This window comes from Astatotilapia calliptera, chromosome 5 (assembly GCF_900246225.1).
Source record: "Astatotilapia calliptera chromosome 5, fAstCal1.2, whole genome shotgun sequence".
In the NCBI taxonomy this organism is placed as follows: domain Eukaryota; kingdom Metazoa; phylum Chordata; class Actinopteri; order Cichliformes; family Cichlidae; genus Astatotilapia; species Astatotilapia calliptera.
This window is the reverse complement of record NC_039306.1, coordinates 924,676-941,590: the sequence shown is the minus strand read 5'-3', so window position 1 is coordinate 941,590 and position 16,915 is coordinate 924,676.

Below are 16,915 nucleotides of genomic sequence, written 5' to 3'. Positions count from 1 at the left end.
AGGCAGAGAGAGGCTCAGTGGGACTGGAACCTGAGAATATTAGGGCTGTTCAGTTTGTGTTTTAACCCCAACAGGAGCTCATTTAGTCCAGAAAGCACTTGTTCCGATGGTGCAGCAGCTGCTGAGTCTTGATAATAACCGCCTTTACATTAGGTCTGGCTTCGCGTCTGCTTCCTTATTTATAATTTTACCTGTTTGGGATATCCAAATGGACATCTTATAACTCATCTTATATATGCTATGATCCCATATTCCTGAACCTGTGCTTGTTTAGCATGTGTTGAGCTGCACGGGGAAATGAGCAACATGTCAAGAGTTAAACAGGAAGTCTGTGAGCTCCAACTCATCTAACATCAATCAAAGGAGACATTTTTAAGCAATCTTTGACCAAAACAAACAATTTTTATCTTTATGGAGCCAAATCAAGGTTTTTGGAACTCATCACGAATGTTACACAGCCTATTAAGCATAAATTAGTCTCTCATCATTCTTAACAGGTGTAAAGGAAATCTACATGTGACTCTGCGGTGCACAGGTCATCCAGCCTACCATCGTGTGAGTCATTAAGGTCTCATGGGTGTCACCTAAAACGTTCCCAGACTGTTGGAGCTGCTTACTGGGACATGGAGTGTCAGCTCTCAGGTGGGAAAACAGCCCAAGCTTTATCGCCGGGCACAGCTCGTGTTCCACAACCAGTCTCCAGGACCGGGGTGCTTTCTGGATGCCTCTGTATGAGGTGTTTTGGGCATGTCCTAGCAGCAGGAAGCTTGGGGCACACCCAGGACACTCAGTCAAAGTCTAGACTAGCTCGGGAACTCGTCAATGTTCCCACAGAAGAGATGTGGGAGGTGGCTGTGGAGAAGGAGTCTGGTGTCTGGTTAAACTGTTGTCTCCACGACGGGATAGGCTGCAGAAAATGGATGGATGTTTGGTTTGGTGTGTACACAGGATGCTTCACAGCAGGCCAAACGTACCGAGAACCTGTAATGAGAGATGGGCCTCGAGTTTGATGCACATGCCCCGAGTGGTTTTCCTTATTATGAAATGCATAATACCTCTGGTTTACTGCAGCTTTGACTTGATGAAAATTCAGTTTGTTCTTTGATTTATGGTGCGTCTGATTTGTGTGCCGGTTAACAATCAGCTCATTCTTTTCAGATGTGGGAAGGAACCCGTCCACTCAGACCTGACAGGGCTAATTTTGGCTTCGTGTAACAAATGGTGTTTGCAGATAAGAGATATTCACTGTGTTTATTTTTTCCCACCCAGAGACCCACCTAAAAAACTCCACCCAAGCAACGGCAACTTTTCTTTTAAAACAACAACTGGACTTTTGAGAGTAGATTCACAGAATACTTATACCACTCATGTTACATACATCTGTCTCAATACTGCTAATATTAATGTTTCTAAATGAAGTTTTTGTCTCTTAAACTGTTTAACTTTAAACACTGAAATTGTTGTGACAAAGACAAAATATGAAAAAGTTATTTTCAGAGTGAATTGTCCTGATAAACATCCTTATAAATAAGTTGAGGCCCTCTTTATGGGTCTTATACAGTGGCTTGCAAAAGTATTCGGCCTCCTTCAACTTTTCCACATTTTGTCACATTACAGCCACAAACATGAATCGATTTAATTGGAATTCCAGGTGAAAGACCAACACAAAGTGGTGCACACGTGAGAAGTGGAACGAAAATCATACATGATTCCAAACGTATTTATAAGGATGTTTATCAGGACAATTCACTCTGAAAATATGGGGAAATAGGAATGACCTGAAATCATTCATTTACAGGTAACAGATGGGGATGTTTGACCTGGATGTTGGTCCGGAGTGAAGCTGGATCAGGTATGAATCAGTCCCAGTCTTTGTTTTTCCAGCTTCCACTAAAGCAGAAGCGATAACAGCAACAACAGCAGGTTGGAGGCGCTTCGTGCCTGAAACAGCTTCTGTTTTCATTTATTATTCTACTAATAAAGTCAGTGAGCGTATATTGTTGCACATAATTATGTGTTGGATTTAGTTTCCTAAAATAATTAAAACAATGTTTAAGTAAGGCCTGATGTTGTCTAACACAGCACAGCATTCCCAGTGAGGATTACGGCCTAATTGCTAATAACTCGACGTCTGCAGATAGAAGAAGCCAAGGTATCTGTATCACATCCGAACTGGAAACAGTTGGACAGGTGGATATTTTAGGAACAAGGGATAACTAAATGCCTAATTTACACGCACCGCTGCACCCACGTAGACGGCAGCGTGCCCAGCAGTGACATCAGAGCTAAGGTAGGTTGATCTTTGGTTTGTCTTGCTCTAGGATCCTGTTGACCTTTGCATCCATTTAAGAATAATAAGAACAAGAAACATGTTATTTGTCCCAAATGTGTGAAGCTTTTGTGTTCCAGCAGGCAAAACATGAAACAGAACTGAGCTCAACAAAAATGTATGAAGAGAAAGAGCACGAGCGATCAGTGCAGGAACTCAGACACTCTCAGCAAACAGAGAGTGAGATGCTGCTGAAAGCTCAGCGGTGTGGAGAACGTTTCTTGACACCTTTTATTCAGGAGAAGACCGCAGGTCCTGTCAGCGCCATTTTTAATTGTTAGGCAGTTAAAGGTCACCGGTGAAGTGATCTTAAACTAGGCTTCAGTCTGCTGCCACAGCAAGCTGCTAACGGATCAGCTGAGAGGTTTATCTGTGCTACTGCAGCCCTGCAAGCTCAGCTGTGAACAGCTGAAGGAGGTATCGAGCGCAGCGCTGTTCGATAGACATTGGGAAATGGTATTCCCCACAGAGAGCTCCGCCTGGCTTTAATTATCACACATTTTGTACACATTAGCCCATCTGAGATACACGCACTGGATTGTACAAACAGCTGATTTAAATCTCTGTGTATGATTTATGGAGACGGATATTTCCTATGATTTATGACGATGGAAAAGTGTGTTGGCTTGGCAGGAAATGAAGCATAATTAGGAAATTGACTTCACGGTATGTGTTTCTTCCTCCTGTGATGCAGTGGGATTGTTTAAGAGGAAACACAATGTCTTGGAAGCTGCAAGTATATTTACTGTAACTCACATCTTCAGATGTACGTTTCACTTTGTTCCCGTTTATGCTTGGCTTGATGTTGTGTATATATTCCTTAAATACGTCAGTTTGATGCTACAGTTTTCAGTGTCTCTAAGCTTTAGTGGGGGATAAGAATTTCTCAACATAACTAAAAGTATATCAACAGAGAATTACTAAGTAGGAGGCAGATTTAAGAGAATCTATGGTTGGTCCAGATGACTTACCTGTGGAGGTATGGAGATGTCTAGGAGAGGCCAGTGGGGTTTTTCACCAGACTGTTTAACACAATCTTGGAGAGGATGCCTGGTGCTGATTTTCAAGAACAAAGGTGATGTGTAGAGCTGTAGTGACTACAGAGGGATAACGCTGATGAGCCGTTCTATGAAGATATGGGAAAGAGACAAAGCTAGGTTCAGAAGAGAGGAGAAGAAGAGAGTACAGGGAGGGTGGAGTGGGTGGAGACGAGTGTCAGAAGTGATTTGTGACAGAAGGAGAGCAGCAAGAGTGAAAGGGAAGGTTTAAAGATGGTAGTGGGAGCTGCTGTGATGGTTTGGAGATGTTCAGATGTTCACTGGGAGTCAGCAGCATGGACAGGATTATAAATTAGTCCATCAGAGGGACAGTTCAGAGAGGAGAGACTGAGACATGCGCGGAGGAGGGAGGGTGGATATGCTGGACAAAGAATGATGAAGATGTTTATCCTTCTTACCAGGAAAGAAGGAATACCTCAGAGGAGGTTTGTGGATGTAGTGAAGAAGGACACGAAGAGAGCTACTGTAACAGAGGAGGATGCTGGAACAGGGTGATGGAAGAAGATGACCTGCTGAGCTACATCATTGGCAGAAGAAGAAGAGAAAAAAATAATATCAAACAAAATATTAAAAGCATTAATGGGAGACTTTAAAGTCACTGCAAACTCCCAAACACAGCACTGAAAATACTGCAGCTCTGAAACGTCAGCTTCTAGATGATTTTACAAACATGAAGGAAAAATTACATTTCATACACAGAAACATTGTGTGCAAAGGCAGCAGTGCTTTATTAACTTTTTTAAGTGTGTACTTTAAGTGTGTACTTTAAGTGTGTACTTTAAGTGTGTACTTTGTCCCAGTAAGAGATCTTAAAAATCGTTAGTATGCCATGTTGTTGCAGTACGTTGTTGAGGTACGTTGCAGTATGTTGTTGCATTATGTTTTTGCAATGCGTTGTTGCAGTACGTTGATGCAGTACATTGACGCAGTATGTTGATGCAGTACGTTGCGGTACATTTCAACAACGTACTGCAACATACTTTTGCAGTGCATTGATGCAGTACGTTACTGAAGTATTTTGATGCAGTATGGTGTTGCAGTACGTTGTCACAGTACGTTGATGCAGGATGGTTTTGCAGTGCATAGTTGCAGTATGTTAATGCAATTTGGTGCACTATAGTGTTGCAGTACGTTGATGCAGTCCGTTGATGCAGTGCGTTGGTGCAGTGCACTGATGCAGTATAGTGTTGCGGTACGTTGGTGCAGTATGTTGTTGCGGTACGTTAATGCAGTATGTTGTTGCAGTACGTTGATGCAGTATGTTGTTGCAGTACATTGATGCAGTATGTTGTTGCAGTACATTGATGCAGTATGTTGTTGCAGTACGTTGATGCAATATGGTGTTGCAGTGCATTGCAGTGCGTTGTTGGAGTATGTTGCAGTACGCTGTTGCAGTACGTTGTTGAAGTATGTTGACGCAGTATAGTGTTGCAGTACGTAGTGGCAGTATGTTGTTGAAGTACCTTGCAATAATGTGTTGCAGTACATTGTTGATGTTGTTGCAGTATGTTGTTGCGGTATGTTAATGCAGTATGTTGCAGTACGTTGTTGAAGTATGTTGATGTAGTATGGTGTTGCAGTACATCGTCGCAGTATGGTGTTGCAGTACATCGTCGCAGTATGGTGTTGCAGTGCGTTGTTGCAGTATGTTGATGCAGAACGTTGTTGCAGTACGTTGCGGCATTGGGAAATCTTTTTTGATGGGCTCCATGTCTTCCATGCATACAGGGCAGAGGGCACAACCATTAAACTCAAAGGATGGAGCCAAGTTCAGAGAGGAGGATGCCCAAATTGGTCAAAGTCGTTGTATTGCTGTTAAAGTTGAGATGAAACACTATATGTATAAAGGCTAATTTGCACCATGGAGCCCTATGCTCAAAAACTATCATAGACACTGTCTAGTGATAGAGTGAAAGGTTTTTAGAACATGGACTGAACATTAGTTTGTTAGCTAACTTGTGACAGAAAATAGCAGTAGTGAACACCCTGATGATCAGCGTATGGTCTGAATCACTAGTTTCAGTCTTACTGAATTAAACATGATAAATCTGTAAATCATGTTCCCATTTATTGTCAGCGGACCCTAAAGTAGGACCTTCTTTAGGTTGGTCAACCTGGACGGTCAAGTGACTGAGTACGTTTGGAGGGTCACCTTCAAAACAGCAGTCAAATGCACTGCCTCATCTGCCATTAATTAGAAGAAGGAAAAACAACATGGGCCGGGTCATTTCCTCCTCACCATGTTTGACACACTCGTAACATAATACTACTCTGTTGTCACATTTTAATATGATGTGTGCGTTCCTGCTTCCTGCTTATGAAGAGGTGACTGGATCACCCAAGGTCCATGTTAATTCCAGGCCACATTTCCTCACACTGCTACTGGAAAGCACTTCAAAAGTCTAATTCTATTTCCTGTCGCTGTTCACTTGTGTAGAAATGATTTTGTCTTCTGAATTTCTGAACATCGACCCTCCTGTAACTAAAAAGAACTTGGCTGAGGACTTTGTTGTACTCCTGCATTGTAAACAGCTTCAAACACGAATGGTTCACCAATCTTCACCAACAGGAAGACATCAGAAACTCTGTGTGATATAATGAAGTAATGCCATCAGAGGTGCCTAACGAAGAAGCACTCCTGTAACTGGACATACACTGTATATGAACTCTTCATGTAACCCTTGACGTTGTCCTATTGGACCCGAGCAACGTCAGCCCCTCCCTCCACGGAGCCCATAATCAGATTACGTCGCAGTGAACTCCGCGGTTTGCCTTCTCAGGCCCAGAAATGTGTAGTAAAGCAGAAACACGGACTGTTTACAGGTTTCGGGTTTCCTTGTCGCTGTTTGTGGCCGGGAATTGTGGCAAAGTGTCAGGCTGAATCCAAGCGAACAGGATCAAGAGCCGGGCTGAAGAGGCCTATTGTGTTTCCCCGCTCGGATGTAATCAGAACCATATGCCCTCCATCGTCAACGCTGAAAAGGGAGGCTTGTTTAACAGGGCTTAACTTCATCGAACACAACTTTAATGGTCGCCCCTATTACACTGTTTAACAATGATGCTTGCAAAAAGCGCTTGTGTGTGCGTTTCCCATGAGAGAACCACACACACCCGGAAGGCTCTTATGTTCCCACAGAGAAATCCAGGCCCGCACAACCTCGTTCAGGGTTAGTGGTCCAGATCTCCTGCAATGGAGTCCTACATTTAAAAAAAAACGAAATCGCATTTTTTTGCATTTGCAGGCTCTGAATTTTTCATGTTAGGAAGTTGTTAGTTACATAGTTTATTTATGTTATGCCGATTCATAATGTAAGTTACCTCAGAGTGTTTCCAAACTTTATCATTTTCATGGAGTAAATCTTTGATAACTGGTCATGAATCACTAATTATGATCTATTTCTGTATTTGCCTAGATTTTCTTTCTTATACATGAAACAAATGTCCTGTTCTCACTCCGTGCTCGGTTCTCACTTTCAGGGTTTGTCTGGGCTTTTGAAGCCAGGTGGAGGCGGGACTGATCACCTGATTATGATCACCTAAACACTCACCTGCAAGTATATAAAGTCTGGCTTGTCCACCCACTCTCTGCTGTTTTTGTAGCAGTGCTCAGGTTAGCACTTGAGCATTTTAGCTAATCCTCCAGCTCTTCCACCTCCTCTGAAGCATGTCTGCATGCTCACTCTCCACCTGCCTCCTCCTCACGTACATCTCTTCTGCACATTCTTTAAGTCATTAAATGTTTCTGTCTTCTTAGTTGTATTTTGAGTCTGCCAGGTCTGGCATTAATCTAACCCTTCCAACTCGTCACATAATGATGCTCAGGACCCCCTGGTGTCACATCTTAACACACTAAGACATTTACACAGCTAAATAAAAACCGTTCTGTGGTAGCTGCTGTGCTAAAACTTTATATTTAATTGATGCCTACTGAACCCCGAAGTGTGTGAGTCTTTTAATTTTATATCTGATTTAAATGAATGAAGTGCAGCAGAATACTAGATCTGTTTGTGATAATAAAGCCGTTAACTGATAAACCAGCTAATCTGTATCCATCAGCATACACAGAAATACACATTCACAGCCGTTCAGAGTCCAAATGGTGATGTCGTGAACTGCAAAATGACATTAGCTGTTATATAGAAATATAACCAGAATACAACCAGTTGAGTTGACTCAAATATTGCAAGGAGACTTATTAAAGGCGTCTGAATGCAAACTGACTCAGACTGGCAATTGATCTGTGTTCACTTTGAAGACAGCAGTTATTCACAAACCTCCACTAGTCAGTCTGAGTCGGGCCAAGATTCTTTGGAAAGAGGCAGCCACCAACCAAGTGACTGGTGCAATCGAAGGTGGTTCCCAGATTTTGAAGGTATTGAACGCTCAACCTCTGAGCCACCAGTTCTTCATCATAACAGCTGAAGTTGTGAAAAACTTCAATGCAATCACAGAGGAGCCGCAGGTTTCTTTTCTAGATTGATTTCTAAAGCGAAACTTCCCTAATAACACAAAAGCTTAATGTTACCACACACCAAGGTTTTATTTACCGTTTCATGATCGCCTCACTCACAGTTCAGTAGCTGCTAATCAGCTAACTCGAGCCTCGTGTTCCCCCAGTCTCGGGGAAGCACCACAACAGTGAATGTGAAGAAACAACAGCTGTGTTGGCTGAAGTCAGGCTGGATTCATCTAATAATACAATTTAAAACATGGAGCAGCGAGTCAGTTTAGCATCCAATCTGACCTGAACATGAGAAAATTAAAATGAGACATTATTTAAACTCATGTTGGCTCCTGTTACCAGCTTAATGAGTCGACCCCACACTGGTAATCTGACGTCTCTGCTACTTTTCTAAAACCAAGCAGAAATGTTCGATTAGAGGCCGTCCCTCATGAAAGCAATCGAATGTAACTTCATACACATGCAGAAGAATGTGATTGTGGAGGGCAGACTATGTTAAATCCTTCTGATTAAAAACTGCCATCAACATTTCATTCAGCGGTGCACAGTTTTTACCAAAGTAAGAAATGCTTCGCTCTCTCTCAGTGTGACTGAGCTCAAGGCTGCACAAAAATTTATTGTTTTGTCTTCAATATTTTACTGCGTAAGATCCGAATTCTCATTTGTAGTTCGCGGAGGTTGCATTTGGCCGTGCGTGCACATTTTCTAATAGTTAAAATGGCTTCTGGCCTCTTCTGCAGGTCACTCCTGAAAACAGATCTTTTACCTTAGTGGGACTTTTACCTGCATCAATAAAGTACTGAGCAATAAAATCGGACACATCTTTCTACACTGCCACCTCTCCATATCTGCCCCGCTCCTTCCAAACCTCTCTGTGCCAGGTTTTTATTGCTATCAGATCTGGATGGGCGACGCTGACCCGTGTTGCACATTTTAGTAAAAGAGCTTTTTCCGTGACACATGTTTGGGAAGAATTTTATCATGTGGCCGAGCCAATAGCTGCTAAAAAGTAAAGCAGAGCTGTTTTATCTGGCAGGCCGTGTGTGGCACCTACGTTTGCAGCTGTGGATGTCCTTCACAGCATGCATGTGGGTGTGTACGTGGTTTTTTATTTGCATATCGTGATAAACTCGTACAGATGCATTTGCTCTGATTGTGTGTGTGTGTGTGTGTGTGTGTGTGTGTGTGTGTGTGTGTGTGTGTGTGTGTGTGTGTGTGTGTGTGTGTGTGTGTGTGTGTGTGTGTGTAAAGCACACAGACCAGGTTACAGTTTAAATGTGGAGCAGATTGGGGGTATTTTTCCAAGCTTTGGCAGAAGAGTCTCTGAGCACATTTTCAGTCCAATTTCACCTCCAACTTCTAATCATGAGTTAGTGCTGCTGCTTCACCCGCTTCACCCGCTTCCTCCTCCTCCTCTTCCTCCTCCAGGACTAGAAAAAAGAAAAGCTTATTTCTGTTCTGCTGTGAAAACATAGCCGTCTTTTCAGGGCAAACCCTCGGCCTGGACAGCGTTTGATTGAGTCGTGCGTTTCATGTTAAGACACAGTGGGTCTATTCATTTCTGACCTGGGTGTAAGAGCAGCGTGCTGTGCAGTGTGTTAAAGAGGAAGAGGTGTGTTTCCATGGCAGCAACATCTTGATTTGAGTTTTTATCAGTTTCTGGGTATTTGATGCGGTCTAGTGTTAGCCCTGCAACAGGCCAGCGACGCGTCCACGATGTGTAACCCGCCTCTGCAGCAGGCTGCAGCCCTCCTGCAACTCTGAACTGGAAGAGAATGGATGAACGGTGACTTTTTAATGGGTATCTTTCCACTGAATTTCTCTATCACTCTAACTTTGTGCTTTCCACTTATTCACTGAATTTTCTGGTGAAAAAAATAAGAATTTAAACCTTTTGATTTTAGGGGGAAAATATTTTACTAATTAAATTTCTGCCTCAGTTATTTAGTCATCCCTGACTTAGCGGAGATCATATTCACCTTAGCTGGTAATATTTAAGTTTTAAAATATCCACATGTTTTTCTTTTGTCTGCAGAAACAGCACAGACTGTATATAAAGGATGGACGTAGCCACTGTAATATCACCCCTTTGTTTCTGGACGTTAGCATGTGGCCCGCCGTGGAGTGCTAAAGTTATCAGAAGCTTGCTTTAAAACAAAAACACACACACACACACACACACACACACACACACACACACACACAGATTAGTGTTAGGACCTGCAGTCCACAGATACCGTGTTCTGCACTGGAGAGCCCATGACCTCATTTTCAGAGCATTTCTTCTCTCGGGCACTTTTTGTTGCTAGGGTGGAAAAACCATCTCCGAGCGCTTCCGCATTGCTCCGTTTTATGGAAAGAAATCATGTCCTCGTACTGGCAGCAGTTCTTGACACAAGCATTGAGAAACTAGTAAAATGAAGAATTTGAGTGCACGAGATAAAGATTGAGAAAGACTGGTGCAACAATCAGTTTCAAGGCTTATTTCAGACTGAACAGGATCCAGTTTGAGATTAAGGAGAAAATCAAACGGCTCAGAGGGAAACCAACATCGGCCCCGTGGAGCAGCTCGGCTCATTAGTGGTAACTGTTACTAGCTTGTTAGCCAAACTAAGCGCTGACTGACCGATGAGACATATGACTAGCATGACAAAAGCAGGTCAGCGGGCAGCATCCCTGCATGTAATGACTAGATGACAGACAGGATTAGTTTCTCCTCCAGTGCTTATGGTGTTGAAAAAGTAAAGCCTTGATTTTTATTGATCATGAGTGACAAATTGCTGTTTATTTTTTGCCAAGGACTTTGAGGGCTGTCAGCATCCAGCTTCGTATGATTTGTTAGAAGATGCCGTCTCAGGTTACAGGCACTAAGTCAAGTCTGAGCTGCACTTTCTGGAACATTTTTTGATGGTATTCTCTGTCGAGTGGCTGCGCCGTCCAACTGTTCAACAAATCCGTGCTCCAGCTTTGGAGAAACAAATTGTAGCGTCTTATTTATCTGTTACTTTGCATTAATTAGCAGGTATCTGTATATTTGTACAGATTATGGATCCTGCTTGCATACCAGGCTTTGTAGGATTAGCTGATAAAAAGTCAAAGTACAGTCTCCGTAAAAACCAACATGGCAGCCAAAGCACTAATTTCTCTTTGCTACTGTCATCTTTTATATACAGTCTATGGTTAATCTGTAGTTTTAAAATATCCAAGCAGGTAATTTAAGCCCGTTTATTATTAACCTATGATTCAAAGGATAAAGTGAGCAGCGCTGTTTCCTTCACACCACACTGGTGAACTGTCTCACAGATTATGTCTGTGCTGGTTCCTGTTCTTGGAGGACAGATGATGAAACTGACTATAAGGGTGGGGTGTTCAGAAGACAACAATACAATAAACTAAACTGGACACACACAGCATTGTGAGGATACAACAAAACCACAGACAGAGGGGAAACACAGGACCTAAATACACCAGGGAGTGACGAGGGAATGGAAAACAGGAGGGAAGCACAGCTGCGGCTAATCTGACATAACGAGACACAGGAAGCAAAGCAGGAACACTGACATAGGACGCAAACTATCAAAGAAACTGAGACGTGGCAGACTCTAGAACAGAACATGAAGCACAGAGACAGAAGTAACTAGACGTGGAACACAGGGACGACATAGAGACAGAAAACTAAAACACACGGAGAACAGAAACAGAACAGAAACCAGGAACTGTGCATATAATACAACACAGAAAACCATAATTCAGAAGGTATAACTAAACCCAAACACACAAACACTGAGTCGTCGACCCAGGACGTTCACAGTTCTGTCTTTGGTTGTAACATTTTCACTTTACTTATATTTGTTTCAACCTTTTTGTTTTGATCTCTAGTAACATTTGTGCTTTTTTTCTACAGTTTACTGTAAATTAAGTAAAAATTAAAAACAAATTAAAAACTTTATTTTGCTTTACTTTTTCCTTCACCTCTCCGTCTGATTCACTTTCCCCCTGCTCATACACCTTGCATGGCCACACACACACACACACACACACACACACCATGGTCCCAACAGCGTCACCATTATCATTACCAGGTGTTGAAAAGAAGACCTATCACCGCAGCTCATACAGAGCGCACCTCCAGCTGCCAGAAGTCCTGTTTTTAAAGGTGCAAAACATTTTGAGTGTTTCATCTTGGCGTGATCCAAACAAATGTTTCATTTTTATAAAAATAATATGATGTTTGACACGTGCGGTAAAGCATTTTTGAGATGCCCTGATGTACTGTGACAACATCTAAGGTCAAAGGTTATCGATGTATTAATATTGTTTACTGCAGGTGAAATAGCTCTTCTGACTCTCCCTGTAGTGTGTTTTTCGGTCCTGTCTTCCTCCCTCAGCCCAACCAATCACGGCAGATGGCCCCGCCCCTCCCTGAGCCTGGGTCTGCTTTAGGTTTCATCCTGTTAAAAGGAGTTTTTTCTTCCCACTGTCTCCAATTCTTGCTATAATGGGTTGTCTGATTGTTGGAGTTTGTATTGCTTTGATTTACAGTATAAAGGGTCTTGAGGCAACTGCTGCTGTGAACTGGTTATATATATAAAATTAATTGAATCGAATAACTGCCATGTTTGCAGGAGTTTATAGAAATTCTCGTGCGTTTGGCCATTGAGAAAACCAGCTGTACATGAACCTGTTTTCCTCTTGCCTTTTCACAGCATCTAGTCAGAGTTGGAAACTAATTACAGTTCACCTGGTGAAGACCAGCAGGTGAACCGGATGCTCCTGGATTGCATCCCTGAGGAGAGGAAACTCAGCTGCGCAGTTTCAGGTCAAACTTTGCTCAGATCAGTTAAATGATGGAGTAATCCTGCCTGATTTACTGCAGAGCAGCTGTAAAAATAATAATATAAGTAATATTCATTTTAAGTTAGTGCTGTCAGAAGATTAAAAAATTAACTAATTCATCTCACAATTTTCTTTAATTAATCGAGATTAATCGCAATTACTTGATCAATAGCCTGGTTGCAATTATATTTTTTCAACTTTATATTTAAGCTTGTAACAGACATTTATGCAATATAATGAAGTAAATGCAGAATAAACTCAAAGAATGCTAAATGCTTAAATTCAAAGAGAATTTTACTTTAATCTTTTAGCACAGGTTCTCTCCTGTGAAATACAACTTTTTAAAAAACCTGCGTACTAATAGGTAAGTATGCACTCTCTCTGTTACTCTTGGGGAGGCTTCTAGTCCTTGAACGAGGAACCAAAGCTCTGTAAAGGTTCTCAGTGATATTAACAGGTCTGCAGTTTGCTGCAATCCACTCGGCAACTGCGTCAGTCGATATGTCCGAGGTCGACTCACTGAGTCCCCGATGCTCCGTGACTGGTTTGTCGCAAGCTGGGTGAGGCGTTAGCCAAAGTGCTAGCAGCATCCCCGACTAACATATGCTTCAAGTCAGTGTGATATTTTAAGCTGGAAGTGCTTCGGTGCAAAGAAAATTCCTTCCTGCACAATGTGCACAATACTTTATGTCGGTCGACTGGTCCGTCTTGTTATTTTTTTTAATACTCAAATTTCCCATCGAGAGGGCAAATGTGTGTTTATCATCTTCCATATTGAGTTGATTGGTTCAGCTAATTTTGACAGCACTACTTTAAAAAAATCGTAGAAATACTAAGCTTACTATGCACAAAAGCTCAGCAATTGGCATTGAAGCTTAATTAAGGCTCCCATACCATACATACAGGTATGAAGCGCATGTGTAAGTTCAGTAAGGAACACCTGCCATGACTCATCTGCCTGCTTTCCTGGGTGTTCAGCTGCTAGTCTGTTCTTTGCATCACTGTCAGTCTGACAGTTGCATCATTCTCCTTTACAGAGTCTTATTCACCTCTTTCACATCTCCGCCTCATCCAGTCACTCAGCGCTTCATCCAAGCCTCCATCTTCATGCAGGGCGTCCTGACTTAAATCCTGTCCCAGCTAGGATTCAGTCATCAGGGTCTGATCACCAAACAGAAGAACGCATTTCTCCATCTCGATAAATGATCTCTCCGATGGAAATGGTATCTGTAACAAGCCAAACTACTTGAAATCGTCGAGTTGTGACGAACTTTGATTATGTGCAGCCCGCTGCCTCCATAGATGTACACGGACCTGCATATATATGTGTGTGTGTGGGGGGGGTAAACCCCTACCTCCTACACATAGAGCTGAAACCTGGTTCTTTAATGCAGCATCAGCTGTTTTTGTCCTTTTGTTTAAATGTGCTGGAGAACAGACTCTAAATCGGAAGTATGTGCTGCTGTCCAAATACCTGCGGTCCGGACTGTATATTTCCATGGCACAGAGGTAAAAACTAACCATCCCTTCAGTATTTTCTTGGTGACACCTTTAGTGCCAGGTTCTTCCTGCTGTGGTGTTTCTGCACTTCCCAAACACAACTTGTTAATCATTCAGTGTTGCCATAAATCACCGTTCGATTCGGAAACAGGGAGCTGTAAAGTGGACATTTATTTATAGGGAAACGTTACAGATAATTGATTATGGCACCGTGACACTCTGCTACTCCACGGCTGAGCGATCTGTTTATCATAGTCAGCAAATGTAGAGGGGGGAAAAAGCAACACAAACTAACACGCACACATTTTCATTCACAAAGTTAGAATTTTGACCCCCTCCTGTCCCTCCACCCCCCGAGTAGGAGGGCAGAGAGAAAACACGAGAGGTACGAATTCTTTAACCGTCTGCAGTCGCAGTGTTTGGCAGACAGTCGTCTCCATGAAGGCATTCCAGCACAGACACATAATTTGTCTGTTTCCTCCTATTTGCATGTTGAACCACCGCTCTGTGTGTGTGTGTGTGTGTGTGTGTGTGTGTGTTGGAAACCATGGGAGTGTCGGACAAAATGCTTAAGAGATAAAGTGTGTGTTACATGATGGGGAGTGCAACTGTGAAGGGTAATTTACATTTCCTGTGTGTGTGTGTGTGTGTGTGTGTGTGTGTACTTGCATGGGGACCCAAATCTGTTTATTCACCATTCTGTGGGGACCTATCGTCCCTATAATGTAAATCAGCAGCGTGTGTGTACAGGAAGTCTATCAGAATTAGGAAGTTCAATGATTTTAGTAACATTTTATCCACTCACTCAAACTCGTGTGCCGCTCATGTGCTCAGTCTTAATGAGTTGGTCTTTACCCACAGCTTGTAGTCACAGGTCAGGGTGAATCTAGAGGTTATCCTCACACTCAGCTCTCTCCTTAGCACAGCCAACATCTGCCAGTCTCCCCTCACTCACGAACAGCATCCCCAAAAACATGAATCCCTTCCCAGCCTCCACTGTGGACACTCACCATCCTCTGAATTGTGTTTTATGAGACTCACAAACAGCAGCTGGAGCATAAAAATGCCAGCAAGTATCTGTTCTGGGTGACTAATTTCTCTTCAGTCAGAATGAAAACAAAAGTTTAAAATCTTCACGTAAACATTTTTTAACATCATGACTACACATTCACTGATCTCTACAGCGAGGGTGGGCGGAGGAAGGTCAGCATGACCCATTGAGCCACATTAAAGACCGCAAAAAGACATAAGCTAAGCTCAAATTAGCCGCTACACGGGAACTGGTTCGAGTCGGCTCATTGTGCAGACCAGTGATGGACGTGTATCGCAAGTCTTTTTCACCGATGCCTAAATGTGTTTGTTTTTCTTATGTTTTTATGTATTTAACTTCATGGACATGCTTTCATCGGTATGTGTGTGTGCGTGTCTCTCTGCATCGTCTGGCTTTTGTAAGTGTGTCCATGTGTGTGGGAGAGGGGGGCTATTTACGCAGCATTACTGTGCTCGTGAGCTGCCAAGTACCTGTCACCTCGACTTCTTCCCTTCTTTGTCTTCTTCTTCTCAATGTGGCCAGCACCTGCAGAAACAGGACACACACACACACACACACTCTCTCGTTTTCATATCTAAGTAAGGACATCTAATTGACATAATTCTTTCCGTCGCTGCTTACCCTAACCATAACCTAACCGTAACCCTGACACCAAAACCATATTTTGAGCCTCAGAAATGCCTTCAAACTCAGGACGGGCATTTTGTTCGTATGGTGGCATGCCATGTCCTCACAAAGATGTCTAAACATGTACACGCACACCTCGCCTACTAAAGATGTGCACAGAATACTGAATTCTTATCTACGTTCAGTGTGACGTGCCGAGATCCAGAGTAGGATTTATTTCATGCAGCTGTCCTTGAGTTTGGGCTCATATTACCCTTCGCCTCTTTTAATTAATTTACTTAAATGTGCCACAATGTGTTCAAGGCTTTGAATATGAGTCAGAATATACAAACAATGAAACACGATGAGGCCAGTTGGCTTCCCGGTTGGCCAAATTAAAAGTGTTTTGAACTGGCTGTTTGCAGTTCATGTTTGAAATCTGTCCAAGAACGTACAGACAGCTACAACTTCCAGCAGCTTGTGCTAAAAACTTTTGTTGGGGTTCAGTTTTGGGGAAAAACCCACAGACTTAATGTAAAAGATGAGGTACAATGCCCTGATTTCTAAACTCTCCAATCTGAAGGTTCAACATTAGCATTTTGGCTGCCGCCATGGTAGCTTTTGGAGCCATAAATGACCACAGATGACTATGAGGTGCACTCACTTGATTAGGAAGTGGCATTTATAAGCTGTACTTTTGCAGCAAATACCAGATAACTCATGGATAAATCCGTGAGACAAGCGCCAGAAACGAAGCCAATAGGAGGCAAAAGCTGCAGTTCCTGTAGCATCCAGCAGAGGCTCCAGCATAGAGTCAGTGCCCATAGACTCGCATGGCAAAATGTACAACTTCACAGCTGAAAAAAACACGTTCATGGCTTGATACAAAATAGTTAAAAATGTAGTAAAATGCCAAACATAAAAGTCAAAGTCTTACTACCTGTGATACAGTAAAAATCACAGACATGGTGCCAAGATATTTCATGACAGTCAGCATTAAGAAGACTCGCCGCACTGTTTACATACAGATTATTTAAAATCACTTCAGGATGCCCGTGTTAGTCTTCATCCAT